The following is an 18,391-nucleotide window of genomic DNA, read 5'->3' on the forward strand; positions in this document are numbered from 1 at the left end:
GGTTTCAGGAGTAGTTATAGGCTGCTGGAGATGATCTGCCCAGTATCACACAGCCTCTGACTTTGGAGTCATCCCTGTTGACCCCACAGGTGACCTGGGGTTCTCACGCTGATGATTCACTGCCTCCATCGTATGCCAGGCATAGCATATGCCCTCAAAAACCACTTCCTGCTCCGGGAGTGGGACTGCTGGTGTTTGCCTCCGTCTCAGGGTGGCCCTCACAGGTCAGAAGGGTTCAGAACGAGCTCTGGTTGGAAAGCAGGGCTGGGGTCCTCTCTCCCACACTTGTTAACTGTGGGATATCTGGCTGCCTGTTTTTCTCTGCCATGGTGCAAAGAGGCCACAGAAAGTGTTCTTGGAGCCAAAAAGCTCTCCAAAACTAGAGGAGGCCCTCAGAACTCCTTCCAGGCTACAGTCTTTTGTGCTGGGTTGTCTCTTCAAGGACTTTGGGTCCATGGACCCTCCAGGTTCTGGGTCTCTGGCTCCATTTCGACTTCCACAAACCTCAGACACTTGACCCAGATCCCTCTATCCAGCCTCAGCCAGTCCTCTAGGACTGGTTTCTAGACACAGAACCTGGAGCCCAACAGTGCCTTTGCCACCAGCTAAGCCCTCCACATCATTGTCTTCCAGCCCCCAGTTCATCAGCATAGTCAAAGTCTGGGAGGACAATGGCAAGCCCTCACATTGGTGACAGCTTTGGATACTGAACCTGCTTCATTCTTTCTGGTTTAGAGACCCTAGGCTTAGGGTTTTTGTGTCTTTATTTCCTCAGCTATAATAAAGGATTAAGAACAACTTTATCGCTTGGCAGTGTTGGTACACACCTTTAATCCCAGCACTAGGGAGGCAGAGGCAAGCTGATCCCTGTGAGTTTGAGGTCAGCCTGGTCTACAAGACCTAGTTCCAGGACAGGCTCCAAAGCTACAGAAAAAAACAAAAGAAGAAGAAAGAAGAAGGAGGAGGGGGGAAGAGGAGGAAGAAGAAGAAGAGGAAGAAGAAAAGAAGAAGAAGAAGAAGAAGAAGAAGAAGAAGAAGAAGAAGAAGAAGAAGAAGAAGAAGACGACGACGACGAAGAAGAAGAAGAGGAAGAAGAAGAAAAGAAGAAGAGGAAGAAGAAGAAGAAGAAGAAGAAGAAGAAGAAGAAGAAGAAGAAGAAGAGGAAGAGGAAGAGGAAGAAGAAGAAGAAGAGGAAGAAGAAGAACTACTTAACCATTAACCATGGTGCTGCTAAGAAAAATGAGCTATCATGTGTCCAGAATTCAACACTGTGATGCCACTTAAGTAGCCAGTAAATGGTAGCCATGACCACCTCTAACACTGCTTGCCTTGGAACTTGCCTGTAGATTTCCTCTGACTGGTCCACTGAGCCCTGCTCTGTTCCATCATAGGCTACTCTGCCTGTTCCAGGTCCCTCATGTTAGCCCCGCACCTCCGTCATGTACCACCCCGTCGAGAAAACCCTCTGCATTTCTGGACTGTTATTCTCCTGAGGCTAGAGTTTACAGGTGGCTTTCACCCACACCCCAAGAGGAACTCACAGCCAAATGCTGTCCCAGGCTTCATGGCTCCAAACTGTCTTCAGGCTGGAGGGAAGGACATCAACCAAGCTGTCACTCAACAAAGCCCAAGACCAACACCAGCCACACCCTGCAAATGTAAAGAAGAGCTTCCTCCTGAGTGAGGAGGGCTGGGACATTGGGAGCAGGGAAGGCTCACTCAGAGGAGGCATACCACACAACTTATTGAAAAGGAGTGGTGGGGGGGGTGCACCTTCATGCAGCTCAGGGATGGAGCTGGAGACCACTTTCAGGAAATCAGTCACCTTCATTAGCTTCATGTGCCCCTGACTGGATGCATCCTGAGGTCATTCCTCCCCTGGGGCCCCTGTGTGAGGCCACCAGTGGCACAGAGTTCTGCATGTCATCCTCTGGTCTGGATTTTCCACCACCACCTCACCCCAAACCTGGGCCCGGGCACCAAATCTCAGGATGGCCCCTCATCAAACCTCAGGCAACCCTCAGACAAGCTGAACCCAGGGACAAACAGAAAAGCAAGACATGATATGCTCTCGGCTTACTTCCTCAAACTGCTAGGGGAAAAAAGGTTATTGATTTTTTTTTAAAGAATCTTTCCACCTTTTCCACATCGTTAACCCCATCCAAATTGTGTGGCACTCCCAAGGGCAGCGCAGATTCCTCAGGTCATACTTTGTGTTGTACTGGAAAAAACTGTCTTTTGGAAGTCTGAACTTAACGACTTCTCTGTTTAGAACTCTCATGTGACTCCCCAGTGCCTCTCCAAATCCAAACTCTGTAGCCCTCTGTCAGATCTCTACCTCCATGCCAGGACCGGGTCATACTTCCCTAGTGGTCAGGACCAGGCCCTGGCTCATTCCTTATCTCCCATCCCCTAGAGCAACTCAAAAAATGCTTACAGAGCCCAGTCATGTGCCAAGGCTTGTGCCAGGCACTGGAGCCAAACAGCAGCAAAAGACATGCCTACCTTAGAGGTGCCAGGTCTGTGGAGAAAAGACTGGAATGAAGAGCCAGGCCAACCTCTTGCCACCCCAGCCTTGCCCCAGGGGCTGTGGGAGCTGAGGTAGCAAGAAAGGCAGGTGAGGCTTATGGAGGAGGAAATGGGGGCAGGCAGAGGATGGGGACTCCAGGACTGCTGGAGAAGGTCCTGTTCTTTGACAGGGCAGGTCTTTGGGTGTGCTGGGGAGTGTGAAAGCAGCACTCGGCTCATGGGACCATGCCCTAGCCTACTCACCCCTCTCCCCTCAGAGTTTCTTCTACTTATTTGCTTTCTGATCTTTGACAAGTCACTTGACCTCTGAATCTGTTTATTTTCCGAGTGTGGCCAATGGTCCTGACCTCCTAGGGTTGCCAGAAGTGAGCAAGCACAAGCAAACGTGGGCCATGGTGGTGGGTGAGCAGCCGCGCTCAACAACTCCAATCCCACTGTCATCATTGCTATCCATTTCTAGGTCCACCGTCCGTACCTCTCCAGAGCTAAGCACACAGTTTTCAGAGTAAGGTTCTGTTTCCAGTGGCAGTGCAGAGTCTCCTCCCATGAGAGCCCTGCCCACCTCTCTCACCTACCTCTGAGTTTCCATGCCCCTGAGGCAGGGCCCTGGTCCTTCCCCCACGTCTCTCCCCCTGGAGACCTGGCACCTTCAGGGCAGAGGTAGATCTTGCTGGTCTTTGGCTCCAGTGCCTAACACAGGCCTTGGCATGTGCTGGGCTCTGAAGGCATCTGCTCTGCTAAGCAACTCTGAGGAGTGAGGGTAGGAAGTGAGCCAGGGCTTCAATTCTCATGAGCCAAAGCAGGGCCTGCCTGGACCACAAAGACAGCACAGGGGAAGCTGGCAAGGGAGTCTAGAGTTATCACCTAGAGCCCTTCAGCCAGGGCATCTGAGGGAACAATTAGCTGGGGGCTCACAAGAACACACAGGAAGAGGATCTGAGGCGGTAGAGCTATTAGCATGCACTCACATGTAAACACACACACACACACACACACACACGCCCTTCAAAGTCTTTTCTTTCTGTTATTCCATCATGGTCTTTCCTGACTGCTTTTGCTTCCTTTCTTCCTCCCTTCCTGCCAAGGATTCCTCCAGAGTGCCCATGGGGTAGAAACTGTGCTGGGCAATAGCAAGCAGTGACACAGGCAGGGCCTGCCCTTGCTCCACGTGAGTGGACACAGGAGGGCAGGAGTCTGAGTCAAATGTGTGTGACGTAGGAGTATAGTTTACAATGCCACATACCTAGAGACCCTTGCAAACCAGCTCCTTCCCAGATCCACTGCAAATAAAACTTTCCTACGCCATCCTATTCTAGGTTCATCAACCGGGAACCAAAAAGCTCTGCCATGCCAAGAAGACCCAGGGAAGGGCGCAAATAAAACTGTGGTCATGAGGCTGGCAACCAAGACTAGGTAGGGAAGCTGGGGTTGACGTCCATCTCCTAGCCATGTGCCGAAGCTAGTGTGCCACAGTGGGGTTGGAGGATAGAGGGCTGGTGCACAGCAGTGTGCAGCGTGTGGTGGTACACTCTGCTTACAGGTGGGCACCATGGGCCAAGCCCAACCTACACTTCACTAAGCAGTAACTTAGTGAACGGGAGCACTCTGAAAGCTAGAAATGGTGGGACATTTGTAGTGGTGGTGAAGAAGTGGGGCAAACCAGGGTTGGGATCCCATCTCCAGTACCTCTGAGATCATGTGCAGCCTGCTTTAAAGGCGGGGCTGCTTAATGTGACTCAAACGCCAAGTCCCCACATCCCAGCACATAGAGCACAAGGCATGGGCCTGACTCACCACGGGTGCTCAGGGAGCACCTACAAACACTGCATTCATATTCTTAGATCTATGGGGATCACCATCACAGACACTGTCAGCTCACATGTCACGGGTGCTCAGGGAGCACCTACAAACACTGCATTCATATTCTTAGATCTATGGGGATCACCATCACAGACACTGTCAGTTCACACGTCACGGGTGCTCAGGGAGCACCTACAAACACTGCATTCATATTCTTAGATCTATGGGGATCACCGTCACAGACACTGTCAGCTCACATGTCACGGGTGCTCAGGGAGCACCTACAAACACTGCATTCATATTCTTAGATCTATGGGGATCACCGTCACAGACACTGTCAGTTCACACCCCTGCATTTAGTTCCGGGACAGAACACTTAACACACTTTGTTCCTTAAAACAGCCTAGGAGTATTACAGCTGCTTAGCTCAAGGCAGGAAACTCAGGCCTGTACCAAAGGCCTCAGAATCACAGGATGGGGCTGGCCTATAGCCCTAGCCTTCTCCTGGGTTCAGTCATTTGGGCTCCCTTTGAGACCTAGGCTATGCCACTCCTCTCCTGGGCATTACTCTCCTAGGATCTCTGCACCTGTGCTGGAGCCAGCACTCAAGCCAGAATGCCTCCCCCTCAGCCTGACAAGCGCAGTTCACCCGGCCACAGGTCTCCATCTAGCTCTCTTGATTTCTCACAGGGGTGACAATGTCCCACAGGGAGAAAGGATTGTCTTTTTGATAAGTTAAGCATCTCCTCTGGGAAGATGAATCTGGACTTCTGCATCACGCTGTGCAGAAAAATCTGTTCCAGATGGGTTTCAGGTCTAAATATGTAACATAAAACGTTTTAAAACTTCAGAAGGCCTACTATATCTGCAGGTTTTATGGCTGTAGAATCAGCCAACCAAAGGTTGGAAATTTAAAAAAAAAAAAAGTTTCATCTATAGTGAAAATGTATAGACTTTTTTTCTTTGTCATTATCTGTAGCAGAATTCCTGCCAGCCTGGTGAGAGGGTTAGAAACTAACCCTGGCCTGGCTCCAGAGTTAGCACCTAGCCCTAATCCATACTTGCTTTAGCAGATGCCTTTTGACGTCTTTTGTGAATCTTGTCTGATAGTTTTCCACGGATGCAAAGTCTATGCAAAACTTGGTTTGGGGGAACCTGGAAAACCGTGCTGCCTGATGAATCAAGGATTTGCACTTGGCATTGTACTTTTGGAAGCTTCCTCGGGCTGTTGTGAGCATATGGAAATCAACTGGTTAAACATGTCCTGGGCAAAGGGAAAGGGCTTCAGTCCATCGAGGCTGAAGACCCTTCTAGCTGCAAAAGGCTAAGTTCATTCTCAAGGCGTCCATGAGGCATCTTTCCACAGACTTGTGGGAACCAACACTCACGCCACGACATCCGAGACAATAATCCTCAAAATGATATTGTATAAAATAACTCTGATGTGAACACAGATGGGGGTAACCGATGCCACCTAGAATTCATATTGTACTGGGTTTTACTTATTAATTTTTTTGTTATTTTGAATACCTATGTAATGTAAATGTGTGCATGTGTGTGGACACACATGATTTGGGGTGAGCATTCATGTGTGGGTGTATGGACGATCAAAGTTGACCTTATTATTGTCTGCCCAATTGTTCCCCCACTTTATTTATCAAGTCAGGGTCTCTTCCTGAACTTGGAGCCCATTTTTTAAAAAAGCAACAGATTAAATTGTATTAAAATTGAGATCCTCTTTTCTTCAAATATTCCCTGACAAGAATAAAAAGGTAAGCCCCAGACTAGGAAACATATTCTCAGTGTGTTTAGCCAATAAGGAACACACATCTAAAATATTTTTTTAAGCTCTCACAAACCTGTGGGGCAAGGGGGAAGACATGACCCAATAGGAAAGTGGGGAAGAGACTTGAACAGGCAATTTGCCAGTGGTTATCCAAATGAGCAATTAGCATATGTAAAGACCCACGACCTAATGAGTCATCAAGGAAATGTAAATTAAGAACACAATTAGATATCACCATATCTGATATCAATAGTGTTGCTGAGACAAGGGGCAACAGGTGCTGTCATATATGGCTTGAACGGCAGTGCACTGGCGCCACGCCGAGGGGAATTGTGCTGGCATCTGCCCGGCTAATTATATACAGCTGTGTGAGTCAGTTATCGCACAGTATAGGTATGTCTAAGAAAGATGGACGAGTTTCAAAAGACATGTTCAAGGAGGCCCTTGCAACACTTTTCACTGCAGCCTGGAATTAGAAATACTCAAAACATTGTTAAATATAGAATAAGAGGTAAACTGAGGTACACATATAGAAAAAGACACTAAATAGTAACAGATTGAACAAAATAAAACTTGAGGCAACATGTTGATGAGTCACCATGAAAGTGCTAGGGAAAGAAGTCTGCATGAAAGAGCATGGACTCGGGGCCCCGTCTATCCAAAGCGCATGGTAGGAAGCAGTCAGAGAGAGACCAGGACCACAGTGAACATTCCCAGTGCACTGGCGGGTGTTTTCTGTCTGGTCCGAATGGGGACAAACCCACCGGCTGTGCCCTTGCCATCCTTCTCTAGTACACAGGCTTAGAGTTAGAAGTTCACTTTAAGGGTGAAGAAAAGCCATCAACAGTGCCTTCTCTGCTGGAGACAGCAGACCCTTCCCCGTGAGCTCCCCACCTTACTACACCTCTCTAACACATTCCAAAAAGCAGCTGCCTGCACCCCCCATCACCTTCTGTGTCAGTGCCCCCATCCTAGGCACCTCATCTACATGGCTGTATCTAGCAACAGCCACCTATGAAACAAGACATCTGGTCCTCCATGAGATGACCTGGAATTCATAGGCATGATTCTTCCTCATCTCATTTGATCAGTGAGGTTGACAACTGCCAGAGAAGCCACAGGCAGGAGCGATACATACTGTGAAGGGAGGCCACTGCCTGGAAGTCCCTATAAGTCACATGAGATAAGAAGGAGCATGTGGCTGGGCTGGAGGGGAATCTGTACAGAGAGGCAAAAATCGTACCTCTGTGGAAATGAGGTAGGGAAACCAGGGTGGACAGGAATGCATGCACATGATCAGACAGCCTCACTGCTGTAGGGAGCTTCACTGAGGCTCCAGGGGACACCCGAAGCTTCTCCAGGATGGCACAGTGGATCACCAACACGCCCATCTCACTATCCCTCGCCTACCCAGGCTGAGCCTTTTATGTTGACACTTCCAAGACCCAGAAAGGGTGTTACACAGAGAAGTTAACAGGATTGACAGAAAAGGAGAGTAGAATGAGAGAAAAGGAGAGGGGCTTGGTAGAGAGGGGGAGGAAGCGGGGTTTGGTAGAGAAGGGGGGAGGAATAGAAGAAGAGAGGCAAAAAGAACAGAACCAAGTTGCTATTTGGACCAACTGGGAACTCTATCAATAACAGTCTCTTCAGGGAAGTGTTCGTGTCCTGACTGGACACCAGTTACAATCCATGGCAGCTTCTACTCTATGGCTCCTTCCCTAACCTCCTCTAGTTTTGTTTCAAGGTTCCAGCCAATTATTTGGCTCTCAGAGGCTCTGCCCTGTCTTTTCTCTGTCCCTCTTCATGTCCGCTCGCCCTCTGCCACCTGTCTCTAGGTTCTGCTATCAGACCAAGGCTAACACGCCAACAAATGACAGGGAAGATGGTGAGTGCTCCTCATCCAATCCGTGTAACTCACCACACAGCATAGATTGGTGAGTGCTCCTCATCCAATCCATGTAACTCACCACACAGCCCATTTCCCTAAATTGGGGGCCCGGGGAGCAGCAGCTTGGGCCTTTTTGCCCAGAAGGGAGACACTTGGGCAGTCTGGGGTAGAGGGTACACCTGGCAGCTCTCCACACATCCATTCCTCAGTGCTCAGACCCTCTGATTTCCCAAGTGGCTGGCGGTGCGTTCCCCCTCCACTCCACTCTGCTCACTAGTGGTTCTGTAAAGGGGGAAGGGGCGGGGTGGGGGAGACAGGCATCAGCTCCCTGGGACTGAGCCCAGAGAGCCTGCTGTGAGTGGCCCCAGCCTCCCTGGACTTAGGGGATGAGCCATAAGCAGCTTGTTTATCCCTGGGAGGAATGATGGTTTTCCCTGAGCAATGACATCTTGGAAACGGACAGGCTCCACAAACAACAACAAACCTCCCAGCCAGGGCCTGGTTGCAGCTTGCATGCAACCCAGAGGCGCCTGAGTAAGGCACAGTGAAGTCAGAGGCTGCTCCTAAACTGAGCCTTGTCTTGACCCTGACTCTTGAACCTAGATCTGCAGAGAACCAGAGAATCCAGTGGCAGAAACATGCCTAGCAATATCTGATCCAGTCCCTGGTTGCCCCAAAAGGGGGAAGTAAGCTAGAAAAATAGGTGAATCTCCCTAAGGTACACTGAGCTGGTTCTCCTGGACTTCCTCTACCACATACATTGATTTTCCAGAGATCAGCAAGCTAGATCAGTAAGCCCAAGGGTCCAAAAGGAGTGTGTCATTGGGGAGTCTAAAAGAGAGAGAGAGTGCTCCAAGATGAAGCCCATATACCCTGAGATACAATGCAATGGGGAGAGACATGGACTGAGCAACCAGATCCTGGGTTCCATGTAACCTAAGGTGAACATTTCCTTTCTGTCTCAATTCCTTCTCTGTTCAGAAGGTAAACCCACTCCAGCAGCTCCAGAGACTCAGAGACCAAATAGGAAGTAGCATTTAAGCTCCCCAGGAATCTGACTGGGCAAGGGCTTACCCTCTCTAGCCATGCCTTTTCTGAGAGTCAGGCAGACCCCTGGCAGATCTAGCCCAAGCAATGACCATTCCAAAGTGGTCCAAGAAGCTGAGCTCCAAGCCCCTGTAGTCTGCACAAAGGACAATGCATGACTGTTACCATGGGTACATCCAGGGCTGTACCTTCTACCATCAATGTCTGGGCTACAGTATGGTCACCACCCAGCACAGTAAGACCCCTGAATAGGCTCTTTCTATGGCATTAGGCAGGCTTAAGTAAAAATTCTCCCTGCCTCACTTCCCACCAAGCCCACCCTTCAACTCCTTGGCCCTCCTAATCTGCACATGTGTAGAGACAAAGGCTCCTCCTAAGAAGCTAGGTCCTTTCCTGGCTGTGTCCACTCTCTTGTCAGTCACACAGACAGGATGGACAGTCTGAGTTGACCTGGACATCAGAGCATGGCCTTCAGGGGAAACAAAACACCCTAGCTCACCAGGGCATCTCAACACCCTTCTCCAACCACGCCCTGGGAGAAAGAGAAAGCTGAGTTCGTGGGTGACTAAGAGATGAATAAAATCTACATTCTGAATAAATAGGACACAAGCAGCCACCGGAGATGCCACCACCAGCAGACAGATGTATTCACTCCAGGTATGGAAGTTAGGTGAGATTAAGATCTAGAGAGAACAGAAAAGAGGGGCTTTCTTGGCCAATGAAACAGCATGCACGAAAACTGGGAAGGCAGGTACGCAAGCTGAGAAGCACGGTACTTTCATTAACACTAATAACTTTTATCAGGAGCCTAATGGACCATACTGGCTTAAAGCCCCAGAGAATTCCCATCAGGGTGTCACTGTCTCAATGGTCTCCATCCTCACTATGTTCCTGTTTCTCAGATGCCAGGCTGGGCTTGAGTTGCCCCCACTTTGCGACTTGGCTCCCTAGAGGCTCCCCGCCCTGGGCTAAACCATGCCACATGCTAGAGCTAAGGAAGAGGGGAGGTGGCCCTTGGCTGGGCACAGAGGACCCAGTAGGCCTGGGTGGAAACTTTGACTCTGACTGAGATCCTGCCAGCATCAGAGGAGCAAGCTGCTGCAGCTGTTGCATTGGTGGTGTATGAGCGCTCCAGGCACCCGAACAAGGAGCGAAGTGCCCACAGTATAAGCCAGAGACCATCTGGATGAGACATACTTCTCCAGAGTTGCTGAGGGGCCTGTGGCTAAGTCAGGAGTCTTGAGCAAATAATGCCAGACTCAAGTGGGATCCTGTAGCTTGGGGCTAGGTAATGGCTTCTCAAGTGTCCCATCCTGCCCTCACTGTTCTGGGAGGCAGAGGTCCTCCTTCCTGATTTGGCTCAGTCATAGACCTGCTGCTTGAACTTAGTCAAGGCCTCTTCTCTCTCTGGACTCAGGGTCCCATTCTAGCCCAAGACTTGGCGTTCTTTTGGGACAAAAGTAAAGACATGAACCCTCCAAGTTGAGAGCAGATTTGGTCCCTGACTACTCACTTACAGGGGCTAGCTCTGAGAGTGATGGGGTCTCAGCTGGAGCCATGGAGCAGGTGCGGGCTCTTCCCTTGGCAGAGTAGGGAGGTGGCTTTGAGCTCAAGGGGCACACCGCAAGTCTGCTTGTGTTTCCAAAGGCAGATTTCAGAGACTAGCATTAACTCCCCCACGACAGGCTTAGGAGTCCACCTCTTCCCCAAATGCCATCCCCAGTGACTCCTGGTGTGTGGTCAGCAACCCTGACACAATAACTAACCTCCTTCTCCATGCAGTGTCCCAACTGGTCACCAAACATTCCTGGTCTCTCCTAGAAAGAAAAGCTTGCTGGCTAGCTTGGAAACGGAGAAACAGCACACAGTGGAAGCCTGCCCCCTACCCCTGAGGGGCTACCGCCCTCCGAGACAGATACACACACACACACACACACACACACACACACACACACCAGAACAGAGCCGGTTTGGTTGCAAAATGTCTCTCAATGGCTGCCCAGGGGAAGAAACAATAGAAACCGGGACTGGGGCATCTGGAAGAAGACGACCCTCCTGCTGCCCGCCACCACCGCAGATACACCTTTGTCATGAAGGCACCTACCCAGCACACTCCAGCAAGGACCCAGGCGACTCCTAGCTGCAGCTCCTGCCGGCCACCCGCCCGGGTCTCCACCCCGCTCCTCCCGAGGGCGGGCGGGCAGGCGGGCGGGCAGCCGGCCGGCGTGTCAAGCGACTGCCTTCCACAGACAGAGCTCCTTTGTGTCAGTAGGAGCTATTTATGGACTTACCCAAGTTCCCCAGGGGAGCGGTACCTGCTGGGAAAAGCAGGACCGAATGACCAGGTTCCACCTCCCACATGGAGGTAGGTTTTATTTTTTTCAAAATCCTTGCATCACCCATCCCTCCTCTTCCTCCTCCTACTTGTCCTCCTCCTCTTCCTCCTCCTGCAAGCCAGTGCCCTTCCCAAACACATACCGGGTTCAGCCGGCCACCGCCGCTCAGAAGAGAGACTTGACTCTCTTGCTTTCATCAAAGAGAAAAAGTCTGTGATTTTCCTAAACCACTTTCCCCCAAGGATTTCTCAAGAGGAGAGTCCTCCGCTGGCCAATCCTTTAGCAGAAAGTGTGCACTAGTTGGAGTCTGGCTTGTATTCAACTAAAACGGTCATTCCTGGGTCCCTTGCTGCCCAATTCCCAGCTGGTCCCCGAAAGTACTACTCTGGAGTGAGGGGTGCCCATCCTTCCTCAGTGGATTCCACCCTGAGACCCACACACACATCCTGAGGTCTCCCAGGGCTGGGGCAGGGCAGAGCTGAGGCTGCCCCTCCCTACTGAGACCCAGCCAATCACCAAGTCTGCCCTGTCACACCCCACCCCCATGCTGCTCTGTCCCAGGGTCAGCGAGCGGTAGCCTCAGTCTTTCTCACCTCATTGTTCAGTACAGCTGGAAACACATGTTTTTATTGGGCACCTGGTATACCAAACCCTGAAGAATCTGAGATAGACAGAGAACTTAATCTTCCTCCCCACAGCATAATTGCCAAGAAGTGCCCATTACAGCAACCAAGAGAGAGGGGACAATGGGATCTTAGCAAGAGACAAAGCCCAGGATGGTGAGGTTTCCTTGTGTGAGTCCCTGCCTCTCTCTGAGCCTTGGTTTCCTCATCTGTAGAATGGGACACCTTCAGAATCTAGAGTGTTCCAAGGCCCCTCTAGGCCCCTCTTCTGAGCACAGGCTCTATGCCCAAGCCCCAAGCTTGGAGCTTTGCCTGTATTAGTTCATTTAATCTTCATCTGCATCTTGAATGGTGGGGTCTCTTCCACTCCTCACACGTGAAGAACAGTTGACCAGCTCAGTGCCTGGAGGGACCAGGGTTGCCCGCTTTTCACCACAGTGCTTCCCCGCTCCTGCAAGCAGCCTGGCTGTGCTCTTATGTGGGTGGTGTGCCCAGAGGGGGCTGGCAGCCCACCCCATGCTGCTCCCACTTTAGCAGAAAGCACTGGGCAGAAAGAGCCCCATACTCCTGTCTTCCCAGAACCCTAGAACAGAGCTCAGTATGGTATCTTGGCCTCTCCCTCTCCATGAAGGTATCTCTGGCTATGATCCTGCCTGCCCATCTGTCTCTCTCACACTCACAAGCACACATAAGCATGTGGCTATAAGAGGGTCCTTAGCCAGGTCAATGATGCAAAACACTCCTTGTGGGACTGGTTACTTAAAAACTGTACTCAGTGCTCATCTTATGGGGAATAAAAGGAGCCAAGGCCATTCTTACAGACAGTATGGGTTGTGCTCTGCGCTCGCAAAGCTAATATCCAATCTGTTGAGATGGACGGCAGCCATCAGATGAATGAGGCCATAATTAGACATCGTACTCTGAGGAGCAACACAGTTCTGCCAACCCTGGGCATTAGGGTTCATTAATGTGCTGAACTGTGGCATACAGAGGAAGGGCTGGAACCCTGAGGAGCCAGCCAAGACAGACTGGGAAGAATCTAGCACTCGGGGAGCCCAGGGAAGCCACTACCTCTTGCCTCTCTACTACCCCAACACCAACAGCAAAGTCAATGCCCTCCTCAAAGTACAGCCTACTACAGGACCAGTGCATCACCCTGGTCAAGCTGCTGCTTCTGGAGAGCCATCTCCTCCCACTTATAGCAGTGAAAAGAGAGAGGCACAGAGATGGTGACTTTCCCAAGGAAACAGAGCAACTGTGTGGCTAGGCTTGGAGCAGGAATTTCTGTCTAGGGCTCCATCCACGGCAGCCTAGCACTTATTGGTCTAACATCACTGATGGCGCTCCTCATTGTGGGAGGAATGGGGACAGAGGGAGCAGTGACATTTTGGTGCCCCGTGGCTACTTAGGACCCAGTCCCCTTTGCTAATCCATATTTGTGTAACAGATATTCATTTGACATCCTGTGTCAGCCCTGCCAGTGGTGTGAACCCTTCTGAATGATTCCTTAGAACCTAATCAGATATGATGGCTGATATCTAAATTTCACAGATGAATAGGCAGAAATTAACAAGTCTACCAAGGGGGCACGAGAGCAGAACAGAGCAACGACCAAGCCTCACTCACTGTCCCACCATGTCCCTCGAGATGAGAACAGCCTCACTCACAAGGATAGTGAGACGCAATGGTGGCTCCTAGAGCTGGAACCTCTAGGTTCCAGACACAGGCTGCCCCCTGTGCCACTTGCTGTCACGGGCTCTGCCTACCTTCCCTTCCAGTCCCCACTGTGTTATGCCCAGTTTGTCCCAAGACCCTGTCAAGAGCCATGTGAAAATGGAAGCCCTTGTCCCTGAAGATTCCGCCTGGGGAACAATGGCTATGACCATGACATTGGAACATGCCCACAGAGAGCAAGCTCAGTGTGTGTGCTGACTCCACTTAGGGGGTTATGGGCTGTGACTCGCTGGGGGCTGGTGATTGAGGGGTCTACTGATTCTCTGCAGAAAGGCCCTCCACCAGGGGCCTGAGCATGCAGGCTCTGCTGCTGTCCACCCTGCTGCCTGTGTCACGTGACCTCCAGACAAGGTATATGCTACCCGGAAGAGCAGTGCACAGCTTTGGAAGCAGAAGCAGAGGATGTGACAGCCCTGCTGTTACAGCCCTGGAGGCGACCACATGGCAGGCCAGCCCCCACCTGCAGTAGCAGGGCCCGCATGTGTCACACCCACTGCTCAGGACTGCAGGGAACCTCGGGAGGGCAGGTGTCAACAGGAAGCTCACTGAGATCATATCTGTTGAGGGGTAATGGACAGATATTACCCCTAATAGTTGCCCGAGTAGGCTGACAGCTGGCATTTATGGACAGCAGGCTGTGAATAGCTTGCTCTTCTGATGAGTCCAGACAGGAAGACATGGTATAAACAGAAGCATGGAGATTTGCAAAGCTGAAGGTCTATCCTGGGCTATCGCTCCTCCCTTTCACAGCCGTCCGCTGCCCACCCCCATCAGGTGGAGCCTTTGGGAAGTACTAACAGACCACTGGCTCCACCAACCTAGAGGCTAAGGGCACCCAGCATCTGAGGCCTCTGGCGAGACTTCCCCACTGTGCAATAACCTACCTACCTGATGTTTCTACCCACGAACTTGAAAAGAGCTTTGATTTATGACTTTCTCTGTTCTTTTACTGGAGAAAAACAAAACAAAAAGCCTCATTATACTGTATTTGGGGCAATCTAAATCTGTTTACCTAGACGCTGGCCATTCATATTTGACTCCAGAATCAACTATCTTGTACTCCTTTGGACATGAAAGCTGGTTTTGTGTTGAGTCCGGGAGGAGTGATTCTAAGACCTTGGTTCCTAACTGCATACGCTGCCTCCACCTGACACTTCCGAAATGTCTGCTTTGCCATCCGTTCATCTCAGCAGCCTTGAGCAGCATACCAGACTCTGTCCTACTCACAATGACAATGCTCCCAGCCACAGACAAGAAGCCCTGCAAGTAGGAAGCCAAAGGCTTCCCAGAGAACTGCCAGCAGCCCCAGCAAGCTCCTGTATCCTGCCTGGAACATGCTTTGCTGTCACATGCACAGTGCTGGCCTGACCTTGGGTAGCTGTCATGGCACAGCGTGGCCAGACACCGTGCCATCTCCCTCCCTGGTTCCATCCAAATTGTCCACATGCTGGCCTAAGGGTTCAAAGTTTAGGGAGCAATCCTTGACCCACTATGCTTCTTACAGGTTGTGTCTTGACAGCCTGAGCTCCTGGGAAGTGTTCAGCTGCAGGCCGAACCATGGGGAGCCCCCAGCCTGTGGCCTTAGCTGCTAGGAGTCGTTTATTACTGCACTCCCCCAGGGGCCTGCCCTCTGCTTGGACAGCTGGGCCTGAGCTCAGACCATCAAAGCAGGAGGTCAGCAGAGGAGACGAGAGTGTCGTGATAACTTTGCTGCCACCTTGAGAAATGAAAACAACCCCCTGTCTGAGCCTCAGTGGTTCTGGCTCCAAGATGAGTACTAGATCAGTCCCCACAAAACTTAAGTCTGTAGAATGGCGCAGGGGCCTCACTTACCACAGGTGCGCAATGTGGTAAGTAGTAAGACTGAGAGGGTTTGGAAGGACAACCTTTCATTGCCACATCTGAGCATGGGCTCAAAGGAATATCCCACTGAATGAAGTACAGGTCAGGCCAGGTCTAACAGATCACGCTCAGTGAGCATCCTGCCTCACATGATTAGAGGCTCTGACTTAAACCAGCCTTGTTCTGTGAGAACTCACTAACTGGGATCCATCCGAGCTACCTCCTACAGTGAGCCTTGGAAGCTGGTTACTGCAGCTCTCCCTTCTCCACTGTGCCCGGGGCTCGGGTAGGACCAGCACTGAACCATGTGCCCAAGGCAGTCTCTGGAGTGTTAGTCCTCTCACGAGCCCCTCCACCCACTAGTCACCAACTCGTGTAGGTCTCACCTCCTGTCCATCTGAGACAATGCCTCTGCTCTGGTCTAAGCCACCGTCCTCTCTCCTTGGCAGTGTGGAAGAGCAATAACTCCAAGAGGCTCTCTGTTCCCTCCTTAGGAGGCCACTGTGAGCTCTCTACCACACAAACCCAGCCCCAGCAGCTACCACTGCCCTTGGAACCAAGTTCAAAGTTCTTGTCACAGGGTTGTAGGGTGGTACCACAGCCCCACCCAACCCTTCTCCAGCCTCATGCCATGCTCCCTTCGTCTCCCTCACTCTTGCACTGACACTGGCCTGTTTTCAGGTCTTCATCTGAAACAAGCTTTCTCGTACCCCGAGCCCCTGGCCCACTGTGAACACCCCTGACGCGGCCAGCCAGACACTCCTGTAGAGTCCTCTGTCCCGACTGAAGCTGATTCCTCGTGTGCTTCTCAGAACTGGCTGCTGTCTGTGCCTCTCCCAACTGTCCCTGCTCCACACTAGACTGACAGCTCCCTGCGGCCATGAGGGTCCTGCTGGAGGATGGCTGAGAGTTGGCCTAACCAGCTTCCATTCACCTTTCTTTGCCATCAGAAGACCTCCACTTCCTTCCTTCATACTCAACTCTGGGGATTCACATGACTCTAGAGATGGCTCTGTGACCCAGGCCTCAGCCACTCTGTTCACGCATTCTACATTCTTCAGTGACACGGGCCAGCGGGACTCGGGTCCACCACTGTTGTTGAAATGTGGGAGTCAAACCATTAGGCTATAACTTGGCTCTTCTGGAATATAACTCCCACCATCACTGAGGGAGTGAGTCAACATATAATAAATAGGTTGAGGGGGTGAAACTGGTTATTGGTGACATTGGTCAGGGTCCTCAATCCAACCAATCATACACAAAAGTTGCCCTCCTAACCCACTGGAGTCCGTCTGTGGGCTGGAACTTACTGGAGTGGTTTCGGTCTCTTACAGCGGGTGAATTCCTGACTGATAGATCACTGGCCCTTAGCACACCAGGCTCTCTTAAAGTGTTTGTTCATTCGTGCAGTCATTCAACAAACATTCGGCAGCAAGAAAGTGAGCAAATTTGTTCAACAGAAAGAGTCGTCTTGGCTGCTGTTTAAGGAAATGTCAAAGCAGCAGGGGTGCCCAGAGGGAGATCTGCTAAAAGACCACACAGGAGACCCAGGGGCCTGAGCAGGGAAACGGAGACACTCTGAGTTCACTGGAGAACCTCTGGCAGCTGTCTCTCTCTCGGCCTCAGGACCCTCAGGACTCAAGTCCATCACTCTCGGCTCCCCGGGCGCCACTATTGGTTGCACAGTGGGCACTGAGCAGTGCCAGGGTCAATCTTGGTTCTGGGGTTGGATTAGAGTGTGGTGACCTCCTGTTACTTTGTTTCCTCCCCCTCTTCTGTCCCCCTCCCTCTCCCACTCCGCCTTTCTCTCTGCCATACCCTCCCCACTACAATGGCCTGAACCCCTTAAAACTGTGAGCAAAGCAAATCTTTGCTCCCTTACATGGTTTCTCTCAGGTCTCTAAACAGCAACAACAATCCTATCCTGGTGCGTTCTGTGGGTGCAGCACAGTGACTTCAGCCTTTCACTGAAGGACATCTGCTGGTCCCAAGTTACTAGCAATAAAACTTCTTTGAATAAAAAAAAATATGCAATAAAGAAGAAATAAAAACAACTGTGTTGGACAGACTACACATTATGGCAGAAGGAAGGCACACGATGTACTTAGCATCATTATTATTAATTATTATTTGCTGTAGAGATTTCAGGAAGTAGAAATTTAACACAGAACACAATTCCAAAGATATTTAATGAAAATGTCTTTGAGCGGAGGGAAGATGGTGTCTGGACTGGCATGGCTCAGGGATTACGATGGAGAACCACTGCCCAGAGAGAACGACAGAGCAGCTCTGGGGACTCCATTCCAAAGACGGGAAGAGAAAGCCTGGGATCTGAGAAAGCGGTGTCAGCAGCGCCCTTCATATAACAGTCAGAACAGGAGAGCAAGAAAAGGACCGAGAGTCCTTTATTTCAGCAAGTTCTAACTCTCGCACAGAGCCAAACATTCCCAGACTTAGGGGAACCAAGAAAGTAGAATAGGGAATACCCATAGATGTTTCTGAGAAAATGCTTCAAGAAAGCTTACTGCACAGTGACTGGAAACCCAGATTCAAGGATGCCAGTGTGACATCAGAAAGTGACAAGCAAGAATGTTTGGAAATTTCCTGACTGATGGTATAATAAAGAGTTAAAGGGGACTTAAAACTCAATAGAACTAGTGTTTGAAAACAGTGACAATCAGAAGCTATAGCTGCAAATGTTTTCAACAGCATCTAGGAGCTACAGAGAAAGGCAAAGGGAGTCGTGGGCCAACTGAGAGGTTTAGGGTGGGGGGCAGCAGCGGAACACAAACTCTTACAGGACTGG

The 18,391-nt window shown here is 50.8% G+C and overlaps 1 protein-coding gene across 8 annotated transcripts in view; it reads right to left on the reverse strand.

The window, feature by feature from the left end:
* Rgs3 (regulator of G protein signaling 3) overlaps window positions 1-18,391 on the reverse strand; it is a 136,991-nt gene that overhangs the window by 17,311 nt on the left and 101,289 nt on the right. The window contains exon 1 of one of the 8 annotated variants that reach the window (XM_085686101.2): window positions 15,972-16,123. The exons of 4 other annotated variants lie outside the window; for them this stretch is intronic. The gene's annotated coding sequence lies outside the window, so the exon portion shown is untranslated. Of the gene's footprint in view, window positions 1-11,154; window positions 11,305-11,341; window positions 11,455-11,528; window positions 11,824-15,971; window positions 16,124-18,391 lie in introns of those variants that run through there. 3 more of the 8 variants (XM_048459421.3, XM_085686102.2, XM_048459420.3) reach the window with 3 other exon arrangements.

Source organism: Myodes glareolus, chromosome 3 (genome assembly GCF_982192425.1).
Source record: "Myodes glareolus chromosome 3, mMyoGla1.1, whole genome shotgun sequence".
In the NCBI taxonomy this organism is placed as follows: Eukaryota; Metazoa; Chordata; class Mammalia; order Rodentia; family Cricetidae; genus Myodes; species Myodes glareolus.